Here is a 19,251-nt window from a genome sequence, read left to right as displayed (position 1 = left end):
CCATGCCCCCCCAAAAGGAGAATCTATCAGATATATGGGAGTCTTTTTTTTTTTTTTTTTGAGACAGAGTCTCACTTTGTTGCCCAGGCTAGAGTGAGTGCCATGGCGTCAGCCTAGCTCACAGCAACCTCAAACTCCTGGGCTCAAGCGATCCTCCTGCCTCAGCCTCCCGAGTAGCTGGGACTACAGGCATGCGCCACCATGCCTGGCTAATTTTTTCTATATATATTAGTTGGCCAATTAATTTCTTTCTATTTTTAGTAGAGACGGGGTCTCGCTCTTGCTCAGGCTGGTCTCAAACTCCTGAGTTCAAGCGATCCTCCCACCTCGGCCTCCCAGAGTGTTAGGATTACAGGCGTGAGCCACTGTGCCCAGCCCCAAATGCAAATTCTTAATCTGAAAATGAAATTATACTACCAGCAATTCACAAAGGTTGGTTTTGGTTTTTTGTGACAAAAAAAACTGTACAGTTCAGTAGTGATAAGTATATTCACATTGTTGTACAATAGATCTCCAGAACTTTTTCATCTTGTAAAACTGAAGCTCTGTATCAGTTAAAAAACAACTTCCTGGCCAGGCGCGGTGGCTCACGCCTGTAATCCTAGCACGCTGGGAGGCCGAGGCAGGTGGATCGTTGTGAGCTCAGGAGTTCAAGACTAGCTTGAGCAAGAGCAAGACCCCATCTCTACCAAAAATAGAAAAAATTAGCTGGGCATGGTGGCGCATGCCTGTAGTCCCAGCTACTCGGGAGGCTGAGGCAGGAGGATGGCTTGAGCCCCAAAATTTGAGGTTGCTATGAGCTAGGCTGATGCCACGCACTCTAGCCCAGGCAACAGAGTGAGACTCTGTCTAAAAAAAACAAAAAAAGCCAAAAAACTTCCCATTTCCCTCTTTCCTCAACCTCTGATAAACCCACTCTTCTACTTTCTTCTTCTTCTTTTTTTTTTTTTTTTGAGACAGAGTCTCACTCTGTTGCCCAGGCTAGAGTGAGTGCCGTGGCGTCAGCCTAGCTCACAGCAACCTCAAATTTGGGGGCTCAAGCGATCCTCCTGCCTCAGCCTCCCGAGTAGCTGGGACTACAGGCATGCGCCACCAGCTAATTTTTTCTATATATATTTAGTTGTCCAGCTAATTTGTATCTATTTTTTTAGTAGACACAGGGTCTCACTCTTGCCCAGGCTGGTCTCAATCTCCTGTGCTCAAATGATCCACCCGCCTCGGCCTCCCAGAGTGCTGGGCTTACCGGCGTGAGCCACCGCGCCCGGCCTGCCTTCTACTTTCTGTTTCTATAGGTCACTTAATATAAAATGTCTGATTCTGAATCAAAAGTTGTCTATTATATCTCAAACAAGAAGCAGTGCAATTAATCAAAGTATGCGCCTACACTATCGACACAGTTTTGCCACCTTAACAGTAGCTTGTTTAGGCCAGCCGCGAAGACGCCTGGAGAGCCAGTGGTGAGGAAATCACGAAAGGTGTTTTCCACAGCTTGTTGAGAATTGAATATTCTTCCTTGCAACAAGCGGTCCAATGCCTGGAAGAAGTGGTAGTCTGTTGGTGCAAGGTCTCGTGAATACAGTGGATGACAGAGTTTCCAAGTCTAGATGCTGTAGTTTGAGCAGTGGTGTTTGTGTGACGTGTGGTTGAGCATTGTCTTGCAAGAGGATTGGCCTGTGTCTATTAACCAATCTTGGCTGCTTAATTGCAAACATCCTCATCATTTCGTCCAATTGGTTGCAATAGACATCTTTTTTTATTTTTATTTTTTATTTTGAGACAGAGTCTCACTCTGTTGCCCGAGCTAGAGTGCCGTGGTGTCATCATCGCTCACAGCAACCTCAAACTCCTGGGCTCAAGTGATCCTCCTGCCTCAGCCTCCCGAGTAGCTGGGACTACAGGCATGCACCACCATGCCCAGCTCATTTTTAAAAAATATATATGTATTTTAGTTGTCCAGCTAATTTCTTTCTATTTTTTTAGTACAGATGGGGTCTTGCTCTTGCTCAGGCTGGTCTCTAACTCCTGAGCTCAAACAATCCGCCCGCCTCGGCCTCCCAGAGTGCTAGGATTACAGGCGTGAGCCACCACGCCCGCTGGTTGCAGTACACATCTGCTGTAATCAATTGACCAGGTTTCATGAAGCTGTAGTGGATGACAGCACTGGACCACCAAACACACACCATTAGCTTTTTCGGATGAATATTCGGTTTTAGACTGTGTTTCACATTTCATCTTTATCCAACCATTGTTCTGAACACTTGGGATTGTCAAAAATAATCTATTTTTCATCACATGTAACAATAGTGTAGAAATGTTTCCCCTTTATTTCATGACAGCAAAGAAAGGCAAGCTTTGAGATGATTTCTCTCTGATGCTCCTTTAATTCATGTGGAACCCATCTATCCAGCTTCTTTACTTTCTTTTTTTTTTTTTTTGAGACAGAGTCTCGCTTTGTTGCCCAGGCTAGAGTGAGTGCCGTGGCATCAGCCTAGCTCACAGCAACCTCAATCTCCTGGGCTCAAGCGATCCTCCTGCCTCAGCCTCCCGAGTAGCTGGGACTACAGGCATGCACCACCATGCCCGGCTAATTTTTTCTATATATATTAGTTGGCCAGTTAATTTCTTTCTATTTATAGTAGAGACGGGGGTCTCGCTCTTGCTCAGGCTGGTTTCGAACTCCTGACCTTGAGCAATCCGCCTGCCTCAGCCTCCCACAGCTTCTTTACTTTCAAATGGTCCAATATTGTTGGAATAGTAACGTCAAACCCTGCTGCTAATTCACACGTAGGTTGAGATGGATTCACTTCCACTACAGCTCATCATTATCCACCTTGGTGTCAGGTTGCCCACATGGCTCATTTTCAAGATTAAAATCACCAGGCCAGGTGTGGTGGCTCACGCCTGTAATCCTAACACTCTGGGAGGCTGAGGCAGGTGGATTGCTCAAGGTCAAGAGTTCAAAACCAGCCTGAGCAAGAGTAAGACCCCCCCCATCTCTACTATAAATAGAAATTAATTGGCCAATTAAAATATATAGAAAAAATTAACCAGGTGTGGTGGCTCGTGCCTGTAGTCCCAGCTGCTCGGGAGGCTGAGGCAGCAGGATTGCTTGAGACCAGGAGTGTGAGGTTGCTGTGAGCTAGGCTGACGCCACGGCACTCACTCTAGCCTGGGCAACAAAGTGAGACTCTGTCTCAAAAAAAAAAAAAAAAATGTGAGAGATAATCACAAGGCAAAACGTGTGTTTGAAAGACTGAGGATGTACCTTCACAATAAACATAAAACAACAAGTGTCAAAGTGAAATGTCCAAGATATCAACTGTCAAACTCAGCACTTAAGGAAAGTGGACATTTCATATATAGTAACGTACCATGAATTTGACTAGATACCTTCTATAAGTGGAATCATGTAGTATTTGTCTTTTTGTGACTAAACAGCCCAATCCCTTTTAAGAGCTCAGCTGCAAGATTGGATTAATAAAATGTGGTATATGTATACCATGGAGTACTATTCAGCTCTAAGAAACAAAGGTGATATAGCACATCTTATATTTTCCTGGATAGAGCTAGAATCCATACTACTCAGTGAAGTATCCCAAGAATGGAAAAACAAGCACCACATATACTCACCAGCAAACTGGTATTAACTGAGCAGCACCTAAGTGGACACATAGGTAGTACAGTAATAGGGTATTAGGCGGGGGGGGGGGGGGTATTACATACATAATGAGTGAGATGTGCACCATCTGGGGGATGGTCATGCTGGAAACTCAGACTTGTGGGGGGAGGGGGGAAAGGGCATTTATTGGAAACTTAAAATCTGTACCCCCATAATATGCCGAAATAAAAAAAAAAAAAAGAGCTCAGCTGATTTGGTCAGGCTCACTCAGGATAATCTCTATTTTTTTTTTTTTTTTTTGAGACAGAGTCTCACTTTGTTGCCCAGGCTAGAGTGAGTGCCGTGGCATCAGCCTAGCTCACAGCAACCTCCGACTCCTGGGCTCAAGCGATCCTTCTGCCTCAGCCTCCCGAGTAGCTGGGACTACAGGCATGCGCCACCATGCCCAGCTAATTTTTTCTATATATTTTTAGTTGGCCAATTAATTTCTTTCTATTTTTAGTAGAGATGGGGTCTGGCTCTTGCTCAGGCTGGTTTCGAACTCCTGACCTTGAGTGATCCGCCCGCCTCGGCCTCCCAGAGTGCTAGGATTACAGGTGTGAGCCACCGCACCCGGCCTCTATTTCTTTATTACATCTGCACAATCCCCCCCACAGCAGCACCTAGATTAGTGTTTGCCTGAATAACTGGGAGAAGGTGTGTGTACTCAGGCAGAGATGGGATATTAGAGGCCATCTTAGAATTCTGCCTCCACAAATGGCAACGAGTAACCCTGAGAAAGGAGGGAGAGTGCTACCAGGGTGGGGGCCACTGTAGACAGTTTCACATACTGAGTTCAACTTTCATATACAGCGTTAGCCCTTTCAATTGGCCACATATGGAGAGCTCCAGGCAAGAAAGCGCTGGAAAACAGTGTGACAGCCTGATTTCATAATGTTCAAGGTATCAAATTCTCGCCTCAGATTAACTGAAGGATTCTACCAAGACAGAAACAAAAGCAAGTAAAGAAAAGCATATTAGCTGAGGCCCCACCGCCCTTGATAATTTCATCCCCTGTCCCATAGAGTGAGCAGAGTGGAGGTATTAGCGATAAGGACCCCATTCTCAAAAGTCCTCGCAGCTGCTTCTGGGAAGAAAAGCTGGGCCATTAAAGAGCATAAACGGAAAGGAAAACCCAGGCCTCATGTTGCATGCTGAAAATAGGTGAAAGGGTGTAGAGCTGCAAGAACACATGTGGGATATCAAAATAGCTCTGGAATTCGTCCTCCACCCCGTTGCCAGTGCCAGCCCCTCACCCCGGCTTGGGCCATTGCAACAGCCCTCTAACTGGTCTCTGGGGCTCTAGTGCTACCTGACTCCCATTCTTCACACTTGACTTTAAAAAATCTAAAATATGGCCGGGCGCGGTGGCTCACGCCTGTAATCCTAGCACTCTGGGAGGCCGAGGCATGCGGATTGCTCAAAGTCAGCAGTTCAAAACCAGCCTGAGCGAGACCCCGTCTCTACCATAAAAATAGAAAGAAATTAATTGGCCAACTAATATATATATATATATATATATAAATCAGCTGGGCATGGTGGCTTGTGCCTGTAGTCCCAGCTACTCGGGAGGCTGAGGCAGGAGGATCGCTTGAGCCCAGGAGTTTGAGGTTGCTGTGAGCTAGGCTGACGCCACGGCACTCACTCTAGCCTAGGCAAGAAAGCGAGACTCTGTCTCAAAAAAAAAAAAAATCTAAAATACAAACCAGAATTAAGGCAATATTCTGCTTAAAACCCGTCAATGGTTCTGCATCATTTGGGTTCGTGCACAAAGACCTCCATATGTCGTCAGCTCTGCCTAGTGATCCAGCCTCGTCTGCTGCCCTGTGCTCACACTCGGCGTCATTCACACTGGTTGGAGCTCCTTAAAAAGAGCAGGCTGTTTCACACTCCCAACCGTGCCTTTTCCCAATCTTCTCATTCTAGTTAGACTGGCCTTCCCGTCCATCCCACTTTGCCTAGCAAATTCTTTTTTTTTTCTTTTTCTGAGACAGAGTCTCACTTTGTTGCCCAGGCTAGAGTGTCGTGGCATCAGCCTAGCTCACAGCAGCCTCAGACTCCTGGGCTCAAGCGATCCTCCTGCCTCAGCCTCCTGAGTAGCTGGGACTACAGGCATGCGCCACCATGCCCGGCTAATTATTTCTATATATATTAGTTGGCCAATTAATTTCTTTCTGTTTTTAGTAGAGACAGGGTCTGGCTCTTGCTCAGGCTGGTTTCGAACTCCTGACCTCGAGCAATCCGCCCGCCTCGGCCTCCCAGAGTGCTAGGATTACAGGCGTGAGCCACCTCACCCGGCCCGCGCCCGGCCAGGCCAGAAGAGAGTTCTTTATTAATACAACCAGATCAATAGGCACAGTAACAACATTGCCATGTTGGTTCCCTGCACCACAGGTGACATGATGGGAACTGATGGAAACTTCCTGTGTGTGACAAGTTTCACCCCATAGATGAGGGGTAGAGAACAATGGATTTTCTCCATTGATACACAAGACAGCCATCCTGCTCCCTTCCAAAAGGAGAGAGAAAACCTTTTGGTCCTTGGAAACGGGATTGTAAGGATGGGATGCTAGTTCATACCGTGTTTCCCCGAAAATAAGACAGGGTCTTCTATTCCTTTTTCTTCAAGAAGACCCCCTAGGGCTTATTTGCAGGGGGTGTGTGATTTGCCCCTCAAAGCCTCAGCTTGCAGCACGCACAGGGTGGCCGGGACCGACAGGGGAGCCGGCCTTGTTGGTGGGGCTGCCCGCACCTTTCCCGTCACCTCTGGGACAGTCGCTGTCACGATGGGGCAGATGAGAGGAGCTGCTCGGCTTCTCTCCCGCTCCACGAGGACACGCATGGGTCGTGCAGATGCGCTGCGTGGCCTGCTGGTCACTAGGGCTTATTTTCGGGGTGGGGCTTCTATTGCGCAAATGCTTAGAAATCCTGCTAGGGCTGATTTTGTGGGTAGGTGGTACTTTCGGGGAAACACGGTACTTTAACCTTTTGTAATGTAAACACGTCTTTACAAGGGCCAGATAATCCCTTGTGTCCCCAGCTTTTTACAGCTTAGAGAGGTCTCCACGTTCTGGGCTTCAACCCTTTTGAAGTATAAATGCCTAGGAAAATAGTGCTCCCGCCTTCCTGGCACCTAGGAACCTAGTCCTGGCTGTAATCATTTGGACCTCTCGGGGAGAGAAGTTTTACCTTCTTAGATCAGCGCAATTAGCCAGATAAATGGCTACAGATATGATCCTCGTGATATATGAAAAGTGAAACACGTCTAGGGAAAGTGAAAGCAAACATTCCTGTGTTGTTCCATATTCCTGTGTCTCGGGCGGCTGCGGCTCTTTACCGGGCACGGAGAATCCAGGCGATCTTTTTTTTCCCCACACCCAGGATTTCTGTCCTCATCTCAGCCAAACGCTCTCCTTAGCCCATCCCACACCCTCTTGTTTTAACTGCTACCTGGATGCTAAGGACTTCAAATATCCCACCATCTGCTAGACATCTACATCTGAATGTTCTACAGACACTTGAAATGCCACATGTTCTAAATGGAATTCCTCGCTCCTGCCCCCAAACTCTTGCATTCTCTACATTAGCTGACAGCAGCACCATCTGGGTTGCAATTGCGGCTGCCCTCAAAATTTGAATAGCCTTCCTATATATGGAAGACTTTCCACTTTATGAGCCCCGCCTGCCCAGTATGAGTCAGAGCTATATGCCAGTGTCCCCTGTAGTTAAGACACAGTCATGTGACACAGGCATGCCTGTGTCCTCCAATCAGAAGCACCTGCAAGAGATTGATTCAGAACTGAGCGCCGTGGGGAGGAAACCTGCTCTCTGTGACACTCCCGTTTTCTTGTTTGTTTCCTATCGGGGAATTTCCAAGGATTTCAAGGCTAGCCTCTTGCAGTAGCAGTTTCTTCTTGTGCTATTGGGAAGGAGGAGACCTGTATCATCCAGCCACTTCTGCAGTGGTTGGGGTATTCTTCCTGGGAACTTAGCCTCTAACCTAGTTCTGCAGCTCTCCCAACAATTAGGGGAGCTCCCCAATATATTTTTTTAATGCCTTTTCCGCTTAGTCAGCCTTCGTTGCTATTAACCAATACCGCTGACAAATACACAAAAGAGGAACCTGGACTCATCCTGGACTCTCCCTCACCACCGATATCCAATCAATCCTCAAGTGCTGTTAATTTTACCTTCTAAGCATTTATTGATTCGGACCCTTCCTTTTTATTCCAATTACCACTTCTTGCCTGGCCAAACAATGGTAATTGTTCATCTGGACTACTGCAACAGCCTTCTAATCAGTCTCTCTGCCTCCAGTCTTGTTCCTCTTTCAATCTTAGACTTCATGCTGTTAATAGGATTTATTTAAAACACAAACCTGACTGTCATTTACTTGTTTGAACCTTCATTACTTGTTACTTCCTATTTTGAAATTTTTCTATTACAAGATGAAACCACGTGTAATCACACACGTGCGCGCACACACACACACACCTTCTATCTCTTGGCTCTATGCCTTTTTTGCTTTTCGAAACAGAATCTCACTCTGTTGCCTGGGCTAGAGTGCCGTGGCATCAGCCTAGCTCACAGCAACCTCAAACTCCTGGGCTCAAGCGATCCTCCTGCCTCAGCCTCCTGAGTAGCTGGGACTACAGGCATGCGCCACCATGCCCGGCTAATTATTTCTCTATATATTAGTTGGCCAATTAATTTCTTTCTATTTTATAGTAGAGATGGGGTTTCACACTTGCTCAGGCTGGTTTCGAACTCCTGACCTCGAACCTCGACCTCTGGCCTTGGCCTCCCAGAGTGCTAGGATTACAGACGTGAGCCACTGCACCCGCCCTGGTTCTATGCCCTTATTTGTGCTTATTTCTGCTTTCTTTTCTTTGCCTAAAACAATCTTCCTTCCCTCTTCACTTGGCCACTTCCTACTCATTCTTTGAAACATGCCTAGGCTGTGACAGGTGATGTCTCTCACTGCACTTACCACAAGGCACTGCAATTGCCGATTTATGTGTCTGTCTCTCCCAACTATTAATAGATTGTCAGCTCTCTGACAGGTCAGAAAAATTAGCCGGGCATAGTGGCATTCGTCTGTAGTCCCAGCTACTCGGGAGGCTGAGGCAGGAGGATCGCTTGAGCCCAGGAGTTTGAGGTTGCTGTGAGCTAGGCTGACGCCATGGCACTCACTCTAGCCTGGACAACAGAATGGGACTCTGTCTCAAAAAAAGGGGTTGTTAATTGATTGACTTAGTTCAAACATCACTTCTGTGAAAATTTCTTTAACTTTCCCACCCTCCCATCTTCTAGACACCTTTTAAAGCAGCTAGTGTTTCCTCCCTTATGTACTCCTTACATTCCTTTTTAAAAATTGATGTAAAATTCACATAACAAAATTAAACATTTTAAAGTGTACAATTCAGTGGCATTTAGTATATTCACAATGTTGTGTAACTATTCCCTTTATCTAGTTCCACAACATTTTTATCACCCCAAACAAATCTGGTACCCATTAAGCAGTCATTTTCTATTCCTCCCTCCCCCAAGCCTCTGGCAACCACTAACCTGCTTTCTGTCTATGGATTTACCTATTCTGAATACTTAATACAAATGGACTCATAAAGGAGTATGAGTACATAGCTTGTTTCTTTACTTTTTTTTTTTTTTTTTTTTTGAGACAAAGTCTCACTTTGTTGTCCAGGCTAGAGTGAGTGCCGTGGCATCAGCCTAGCTCACAGCAACCTCAAATTCCTGGGCTCAAGCGATCCTCCTGCCTCAGCCTCCCGAGTAGCTGGGACTACAGGCATGCGCCACCATGCCCGGCTAATTTTTTATATATATCAGTTGGCCAATTAATTTCTTTCTATTTTATAGTAGAGACGGGGTCTCGCTCTTGCTCAGGCTGGTTTTGAACTCCTGACCTTGAGCAATCCGCCCGCCTCGGCCTCCCAAGAGCTAGGATTACAGGCGTGAGCCACAGCGCCCGGCCTTTACTTTTTTTTTTAAGACAGTCTCACTCTGTTGCCCGGGCTAGAGTGCTGTGGCATCAGCCTAGCTCACAGCAACCTCAGACTCCTGGGCTCAAGCCATCCTCCTGCCTCAGCCTCCCGAGTAGCTGGGACTACAGGCATGCGCCACCATGCCCGGCTAATTTTTTGTATATATATTTTTTAATTGGTCAATTATTTTTTTTATTTTTAGTAGAGACGGGATCTTGCTCAGGCTGGTTTTGAACTCCTGACCTCGAGAAATCTGCCCGCCTCGGCCTCCCAGAGTACTAGGATTACAGGCGTGAGCCACCGCGCCCGGCCAGCTTGTTTCTTTTTTATTTATTTATTTTATTTTAAAAATTAAAAAAAAATTCTATTTTTTTTTTAGTAGAGACGGGGTCTTGTTTTGCTCAGGCTGGTCTCAAACTCCTGGCTAAAAGGATCCTCCCGCTTCGGCCTCCTAGAGTGCTAGGATTACAGGCGTGAGCCACAGCGCCCGCCCGATATACATTTTAAAAATCCATTCATCCATTAATGGACATTTGGGCTGTTTCACCTTTTGGCTACTGTGAATAGTGCCATTGAATGTCTGTGTACAAGTTTTGGTTTGAATACTTGTTTTCAATTCTTTAGGATATAAACCTAGGAGTAGAATTTCTGGATCATAGAATTGCTGGATCAATTATTTTTTTTTTACCCCATGTGAACTAAAATAAAATGTTAAGGCTCCCCACCCCCCACCCCAACGGCTGACTGAATGGACCCCCTCTTGGCCAAGGGGATACCCTAAAACTAAGTTGCCTGCCAGAAGAGGGAGGTCCGACTTGTCTCATCATGCCCCCTCCCTTCTTGGGGACATCCTTTGTAACCCATTAACAGGCCTAAGGCTATGCAAGACAAACCTGCAGGCCCTCAATTTACACAACAAATATGTCCAGTGGCTTGTCTCTGATTAACAGCTCCTTATGTTAAAACATTCCAAACCTTCAGACAAAGCTTCATGTCTTTAACCAATTACAGGTCAAAGAATCTTAAACCCACCTATAACCTGTAAGTCCTCCGTTTCCCCCCTTTTGAGATGTCCCACCTTTTCGGGCCAAAGCTATGTATGCCTCCCATGCATTGATTGATGACTTCACCTGTAACCCCTGTATCCCTGAAATGTATAAAACCAAACTGTGACCCAGCCACAGCCAGTCCACCTGCTCAAGGCTTCTTTCTTGGGCATGGCTCTGGGTCATGGTCCTCAAATTTGGCTTAGAATAAATCTCTTTAAAATTATTTTACAGAGTTTGGCTTTTTTTTCTGTGAACAGCCCCTTTCCCCAACCAGTAATTCTATTTTTAAAAAAAATTTTTGAGGAACTGCCAAACTGTTTTCTACAGTTACTGCATCTTTTTACATTCCCACCAGCAATGCACAAGGGTTCCAATTTCCCCATATCCTTACCACCACTTGTTATTTTCGTTTTTTAAAAGAATCATAGCCAGACTAGTGGGTGTGAAGTTGTACCTCATTGTGAGTTTCGTGTGTATTTCCCTAATGACTAGTGATATTGAGCATCTTTTAATGTGCTTCTTGACCACTTCTATGTCTCCTTTGGAGGAATGTCTAAGTCCTTTGTCCATTTATTTTAGTAGACTTAATTTTCCTAGTAGAGTTTCAGATATACAGAATTGAGTAGATATTACATAAAGTTCCATGTACACTCAACCTACCCTCTCCAAGCCCATGCCGTTTCCTCCATTGTTAACATCTTGCAATAGTGTACCACACTTGGTACAATCATGAATATTGATACACTGTTAGTATACAGTTCACATTTGGGTTCACTTTTTGTATTGCACGCTCTATGGGCTTTATAAAATGTTTAATGACACATCTGCCATTACAGTATCATACAGAATAGTATCACTCCTCTAAAGATCCCATGTAGTACATTTATTCAAACTATCCCCCCTTCCCCTCAAACCTCTGGCAATCACTAATGTTTTTACTGTCTCCATAAAGTTTGTTTTTTAGAACAGTTTTATATTTACAGAAAAATTGAGAAGGTAGTACAGACAGTTCCTATATATTCCACATCCCGTTTCCCCTATTATAAAAATCTTTATTTTTTTTATTTCAGCATATTATGGGGGTACAAATGTTTAGGTTACATATATTGCCCTTCCCCCACCTCAGAGCTTCAAGCGTGTCCATCCCCTAGACAGTGTGCACCGCACCCATTAGTTGTGAATATACCCATCCCCTCCTCCCCCTCCAACCTGCCCACACCCCAACCTGCCCAACACTAAATGTTACTACTATATAGGCACATAAATGTTGGTCAGTTAATACCAATTTGCTGGTGAGCACATGTGGTGCTTGTTTTTCCATTCTTGGGATACTTCACTTAGTAGAATGGGTTCCAGCTCTATCCAGAAATATACAAGAGGTGCTAGATCACCATTGTTTTTGTGGCTGAATAGAACTCCATGGTATACATATACTACATTTTATTAATCCACTCATAGACTGATGGGCACTTGGCATGTTTCCACATCTTTGCAATTGTGAATTGTGCTGCTATAAACATTCGAGTGCAGGTGTCTTTTTTGTAGAATGTCTTTTGTTCTTTTGGATAGATGCCCAGTAATGGGATTGCTGGATCAAATGGTAGATCTACTTGTATCACTTTAAGGTACCTCCATATTGCTTTCCACAGAGGTTGTACTAGTTTGCAGTCTCAAAATCTTACATCAGTATGGTACATTTGTTATAATAATCAACCAATATTGATATATCATTATTAACCAAAGCCCATACTTTATTCAGATACGCTTAGCTTTTACCTACCATCCTTTTCCTGTTCCAGGACTCCATCCAGGGACACCACATTACATTTAGTTGTCATTTCTCCTTAGTCTCTTCTTGGCTGTGACAATTTCCCAGACTTTCCTTGTTGCTGATGGCCTTAATAGTTCTATGGTGTGCTGGTCAGGTATTTTGTAGAATATTCATCAGTTGGTATTATTGATGTTTTTCTCATGATTAGACTGGGGTTATGGGTTTGGGGGAGGAAGACCACAGAGGGAAAGTGCCATTTTCATCACATCATAGCTAAGATACAGCCTACCAACATGACTTTTCACTATTAACATTGATCCTTTTTTTTTTTATTTCAGTATATTATGGGGGTACAAATATTTTGGTTACATATATTGCCCTTGCTCCCCCCCCAGTCAAAAAAGTCCCAAAACATTGATCTTGATCACCTGGCTGAGACAGTGTTTGTCAGGTTCCCCCCTTTCCGCACTCTTTGGAGGGAAGTCACTGTGCCCGGCCTATGCTTAAGGAATAATTTTCCACCTCCTTGAGAGCAGAGTATCTACAAAAATTATTTGGAGTTTTGTTTGTTTTTGAAACAGAGTCTCCCTCTGTCCCCCAGGCTAGAATGCAGTGGCATCATCAAAGCCCATAGCAACCTCAAACTCCTGGCCTTGAGTGATCCTCCTGCCTCAGCCTCCTGAGTGAGTAGCTGGCACTACAGGCATGCGCCACCATGCCCGCCTAATTTTTTCTATATATTTTTAGTTGGCCAGTTACTTTCTTTCTATTTTTAGTAGAGATGGGTCTCGCTCTTGCTCAGGCTGGTTTCGAACTCCTGATCTTGAGCGATCTGCCCGCCTCAGCCGCCCAGAGTGCTAGGATTATTGGCGTGAGCCACCGCGCCCTGAAAGCCAGCTGTTCTTGATGGCCTGCCTTGTGAATTTTGGCCTTGCCGAGCAACCCCCCACCACTGTGTAAGCCTGTTTCTTGCAACGACTCTCTTAACATACATCATCTACTGGGTTCTGTTTCTCTGATTGAACCCTGACTGATATGTCCTTCAAAGGATTTTCTCCATCAGTCCAGGAACTCGTCTCGCTGATACGACAAGCATCGGGAGGCGCTCCTCAAACCCTTTTACGTGCCCCTCAAGGGGGACACCAGTGTCAGAGCTGTCATTGCCTCTGACAGGAAAGATGTGATTAAAGTAGATGTAGCCTGGGCTACCGTCCCCGGTTATTATTTTAGTTACTTTGAGACATCAAGGTACTATCACGAATGAGGAGGAGGGGAGCAGAGGAGGAGAAAAAGAAGTGGAGGAAGAATAAGGAGGAAGGTGAGGAAGCGGGGAGGCTGCTAGGAGATGAGCAGAGGGATTTCACAACCATGGTCACGATGACAAGTACAAGATTGTGAAAAGAAAAAAACCAGCATTAAACCAGCCACGTTACACCACAGACACAAAGCATTGTCCCTGAAGGATTTATGCAGATCCACTAGACGCAATGTTTTATCACATACTCCAGAGAAGAGGAGGGAGGATTCTGCAAGGAAACAGAAAGAACTAGAAACAGTTGCCCTTGGCAGCAGGAGCAGAGACTGCAGAAGTGGATGGCTTGCTGCCACACAGTGTTTGAGAGATTGCTGGGGGGAGGGGGAGGGGCCTTACCAATTTGTTAAAAAAGAGATCCGCGGATACAGCCTCCTTGTGGCTGATCACAAGGGGTGGTGCCCTATTCATTGATCGAGAAATTCTACTTTGAGGAATGTGTTCTATATTTTATTTTGGATATTCTAAAAATTTATTCTATATATTCTATAAATACATGTTTGAAATACACATGTACAAAAATATTCACTGAAACAGTTTGCAAGAGCAAAAAAAAACTGGAAGTAACCTCAAAGTCCACCAGTAGGAAATTGGTTATTTGATTTTATTTTATTTTTCCACTCTTATGTGCAGTAAAGGAAATTGGCTAAATAAACTATGGTACATACAGCTGTATAAACCGAGGCTAAAAGAAAAATAATAAAAAAAAAAACTATGGTCCAGCTAACAGTGTAATACTGTGCAGCCACAAAACACAGTGAGCAGCTCTGCATAGAGTGACTTGGAAAGGTCTCCAGGATATATGAGGGCTGTCCAGGAACTATCCAGCCATTGTTAATATATTTTTTCATATAACATGGCTGGATACTTTATGGACAGCGCTCCTACATTTTTTTTTTGAGACAGAGTCTCACTCTGTTGCCCAGGCTGGAGTGAGTGCCGTGGCGTCAGCCTAGCTCACAGCAACCTCAGACTCCTGGGCTCAAGCAATCCGCCTGCCTCAGCCTCCTGAGTAGCTGGGACTACAGGCATGTGCCACCATGCCCGGCTAATTTTTTCTACGTATTTTTAGTTGTCCAACTAATTTCTTTCTATTTTTTTGTAGAGATGGGGTCTCACTCTTGCTCAGGCTGCTCTCGAACTCCTGAGCTCAAGCGATCCTCCCATCTCGGCCTCCCAGAGTGCTAGGATTACAGCCGTGAGCCACCTCACCCCGCCAGCCCTCCTACTCTTAGATGGAAAAAGCAAGGTGCAGAGCAGTGGGCATATAATGCTACAGTTTATGGGTTTTTCTCTACAAATTTTTAAAAATTTTTTATTACAGAGTCTCACTATATTGCTCAGGCTGGTCTCAAACTCCTGGCCTCAAGCAATCCTCCCCCTTCAGCCGACCAAAGTGATAGGATTATAGGCATGAGCCACTGCACCTGGCCTTATTATTTTTTATTTATTTATTTAGTTTATTTTTGAGACAGAGTCTGACTCTTGTTGCACTGGCTAGAATGCCATGGCATCAGCCTAGCTCACAGCAACCTCAAACTCCTGGGCTCAAGCAATCCCCCTACCTCAGCCTCCCAAGTAGCTGGGACTACAGGCATGCGCCACCATGCCCGGCTAATTTTTTTCTATATATATTAGTTGGCCAATTAATTTCTTTCTATTTATAGTAGAGACGGGGTCTTGCTCTTGCTCAGGCTGGTTTCGAACTCCTGATCTCGAGCAATCCGCCCGCCTCGGCCTCCCAGAGTGCTAGGATTACAGGCGTGAGCCACCGTACCCGGCCAAGAAATACTTTATAATTCTCTGAAGCCACTGCTAATTTATTCCTCCAGGCCCTTTGCCCATCCTCATCCCTCTGTCTGCAATGCCAGTTCTATTCCCAGTTACTTTGCCTGTTAAGCATCTGTAGGAATGACTCATTTAACAACCTTACATCTCTTATTAGGCCTTCGCCCCAGGAACTCTGTTTTCCATTCCATTCCAGCCTCCACTCCCAGGGCCACACCCTGGGCTGATCTTCACTGCCTAGAAAAACCCAACCTCTGAAATCTTAAACCCCAGTCTCACAAAAAGGCACAGGGACTTTGACTTTTGGCCGAGATTGAGTAATTTACACTATTGCTTAAAACGGTAGCAACATAAAAGGACAAACTATATAAAAGTGTGGTTTCCAGACATTGAACATCAGGTAGTATATGACAGTAATCACAGAAAGAGGAGAAACAAACAAGATGAGTCGTGTGATTGCCCTAGCATACTGCCTGGAAGGAGTTTCTAGGCCACAGTGCAGGGAGGAGGAACACAAGCAGAGCCCAGCAGTCTCTAAGTTGAGAAGACAGAGTTGGAGACTAGGGACAAGGCAGCTAAAGTTCACAGAACAGAGTACTAGAAAAAGCTGCAAAGAGAGAAAACTCTGGCGACCCGGATCTGCAGAGGATGCCTCTCAAATTTTCAGCTGAGGACTATGCATGCCCATAAAGAAACTACCTAGGCCGGGCGCGGTGGCTCACGCCTGTAATCCTAGCACTCTTGGAGGCCGAGGCGGGCGGATTGCTCGAGGTCAGGAGTTCGAAACCAGCCTAAGCAAGAGTGAGACTCTGTCTCTACTATAAATAGAAAGAAATTAATTGGCCAACTAAAAATATATAGAAAAAATTAGCCAGGTATGGTGGAGCATGCCTGTAGTCCCAGCTACTCGGGAGGCTGAGGCAGCAGGATCGCTTGAGCCATGGCACTCACTCTAGCCTGGGCAACAAAGTGAGACTCTCTCAAAAAAAACCAAAAAAAAAAAACCCAAGCAAACAAAAGCTTAAAAGTCAGCTTCGAAAAAGATCAAACTGGTTTCAAGTAACTTCCCAGAATAAAGCTTAAGAATCTTTACAGTAGTACAAAAATATCCAGTACCCAACAAAATAAAATTCACAATGTCTGGCATCCAGTAAAACATTAACAGGCAAGCAAAGAAGCAGGAATATATGATCCACAGTGAGGGAAAAAATAAATCAGTAGAAACTGACCCAGAAATGACACAAGTGATAAACTTAATAGACAAGGACAATAAAACAGTTATTATAACTACATTGCAGGCCGGGCACGGTGGCTCACGCCTGTAATCCTAGCACTCTGGGAGGCCAAGGCGGGCGGATTGCTCGAGGTCAGGAGTTTGAAACCAGCCTGAGCAAGAGCAAGACCCTGTCTGTACTATAAATAAAAAAAATTCATTGGCCAACTAATATATACAGAAAAAAATTAGCCGGGCATGGTGGCGCATGCCTGTAGTCCCAGCTGCTCGGGAGGCTGAGGCAGGAGGATCGCTTGAGCCCAGGAGTTTGAGGTTGCTGTGAGCTAGGCTGACACCACGGCACTCCCTCTAGCCTGGGCAACAAAGCAAGACTCTATCTCAAAAAAAAAAAAAAAAAACAACAACAACAACAAAAAAAAACTACATTGCATATGTTCAAGATGGTAGAGGAAAAATTGAGCATGTTAAGTAGAGATGTAGAAGATATAAAAAAAGACAAATCAAACTTCTAGAGATGAAAAAGGCCTAAATGAAAAAAAGTACACTAGATAGGATTAACAGCAAAATAGTGCAGAAAAAAAAGATTAATGAATTAAGACATAACAATATAAATTATCTGAGTGACGTACACAGAAAAAAAAAGACTAGAAAAAAAAAACAACAGGCATGGTTGGCATGGCCTATAGTCCCAGCTACTCGGGAGACTGAGGCAGAAGGGTGGCTTGAGCCCAGGAGTTTGAGGTTGCTGTGAGCTAGGCTGACACCACGGCACTCACTCTAGCCCGGGAAACAGAGCCAGGCCCTGTGTCAAAAACAAACAAACCAAAAAACCCTTTTAATGGTTTATTTACCATGCCACAAGGAATTACACAATTTGGCCCCTTGAAACTTCTATGACCTCATCTCCTACCAGTTGTTCCTTGTTTACTATGCTCTGGACACAATGGCCTCCTTGCTGTTCCTCTAGCATGACAAGCAAGTTGCCTATGTCAGAGCCCTTGTACGCACTGTTCCCTTTGCCTAGAATGATCTTCCCCAGATAGGCACATACTTTATTCCCTTATTTCATTAGTTTCTCTGCTCACATGTCACCTTTCTGAGTCAGGCACAGTGGTGTGCACTTGTAGTCCCAGCTCCTCGGGAGGCTGAGGCAGGAGGGTGGCTTGAGCCCAGAAGTTGGAAGTTACAGTGAGCTGTGGTAATGTCATTGTACTGCAGCCTAGGTGACAGAGTCAGACCCATCTTTTATTTTATATTATTTTATTTTATTTCGAGACAGAGTCTTGCTTTGTCAGCCCGGCTAGAGTGCAGCAGTGTAATCAGAGCTCACTGCAACCTCCAGCTCCTGGGCTCCAGTGATCCTCTGCCTCAGCCAGTAATACCCAGAGTACTAGGATTACAGGCGTGAGCCAACGCACCGAACCCAGACCCTGTATCATTTTTTTTTTTTTTGAGGCAGAGTCTCACTCTGTTGCCTGGGCTAGAGTGCCGTGGCATCAGCCTAGCTCACAGCAACCTCAAACTCCTGGGCTCAAGCGATCCTCCTGCCTCAGCCTCCCGAGTAGCTGGGACTACAGGCATGCTCCACCATGCCTGGCTAATTTTTTCTATATATTTTTAGTTGGCCAATTAATTTCTTTCTATTTTTTCTTTTCTAGTAGAGACTGGGTCTCACTCTTGCTCAGGCTGGTTTCGAACTCCTGACCTGAGTTGAGCGATCCTGAGGTGAGCGATCTGCCCACCTCAGCCTCCCAGAGCGCTAGGATTACAAGTGTGAGCCACGGAGCCCGGCCTACCAGACCCCATATCTTTAAAAAAAAATGTTACAACTCTCTCCACCTCAACACACATACACTCTCTCTATAACCTCATCTTACCTCAGTTTTCTTCCTATGTCTTACCATGACCTTGCATATGTTTATTCATTATCTCCATCCACCCATGAAAAGAAGGACTTCATTTTGTTTAATGCTTTATTTCCAGCACTTAGATCAAAGGCTGGCACACAGTATTCATGCAATAAGTTGTTTTTTTTTTTAAGTTTGAGACAGGGACTCTCTCTGTCACCTGGGCTAGAGTGCAGTAACATTATCATAGCTCACTGCCAGATCATAATCCTGGGCTGGCACTACAGGTGTGCACCACCGTGCCTGGCTAATTTTTCTATTATTATTATTTTTTTTTGGAGAGTTGGGGTCTTGTTTGTGCTCAGGCTGGTCTCAAACTCTTGCATGAGCCACCGAGCCCAGCCAATGAATATTTCTTGAATGAATAAATGAATTAATGATTTCCAACTCTTAGAACAGTGTGCAACTACATAATTGAATAAATATATCTCTGTATCCCAGGGCCCAGCATAGTACCAGGTACATAGTAGGTAGTCAATAAATGTATGTTAGTGTAGATGTGGTGCCTCTCGCTGCCGGTAATCCCAGTA

The sequence above is a fragment of the Microcebus murinus genome, chromosome X (genome assembly GCF_040939455.1).
Source record: "Microcebus murinus isolate Inina chromosome X, M.murinus_Inina_mat1.0, whole genome shotgun sequence".
Classification (NCBI taxonomy): Eukaryota; Metazoa; Chordata; class Mammalia; order Primates; family Cheirogaleidae; genus Microcebus; species Microcebus murinus.
Note: the sequence above shows the minus strand (reverse complement) of the source record.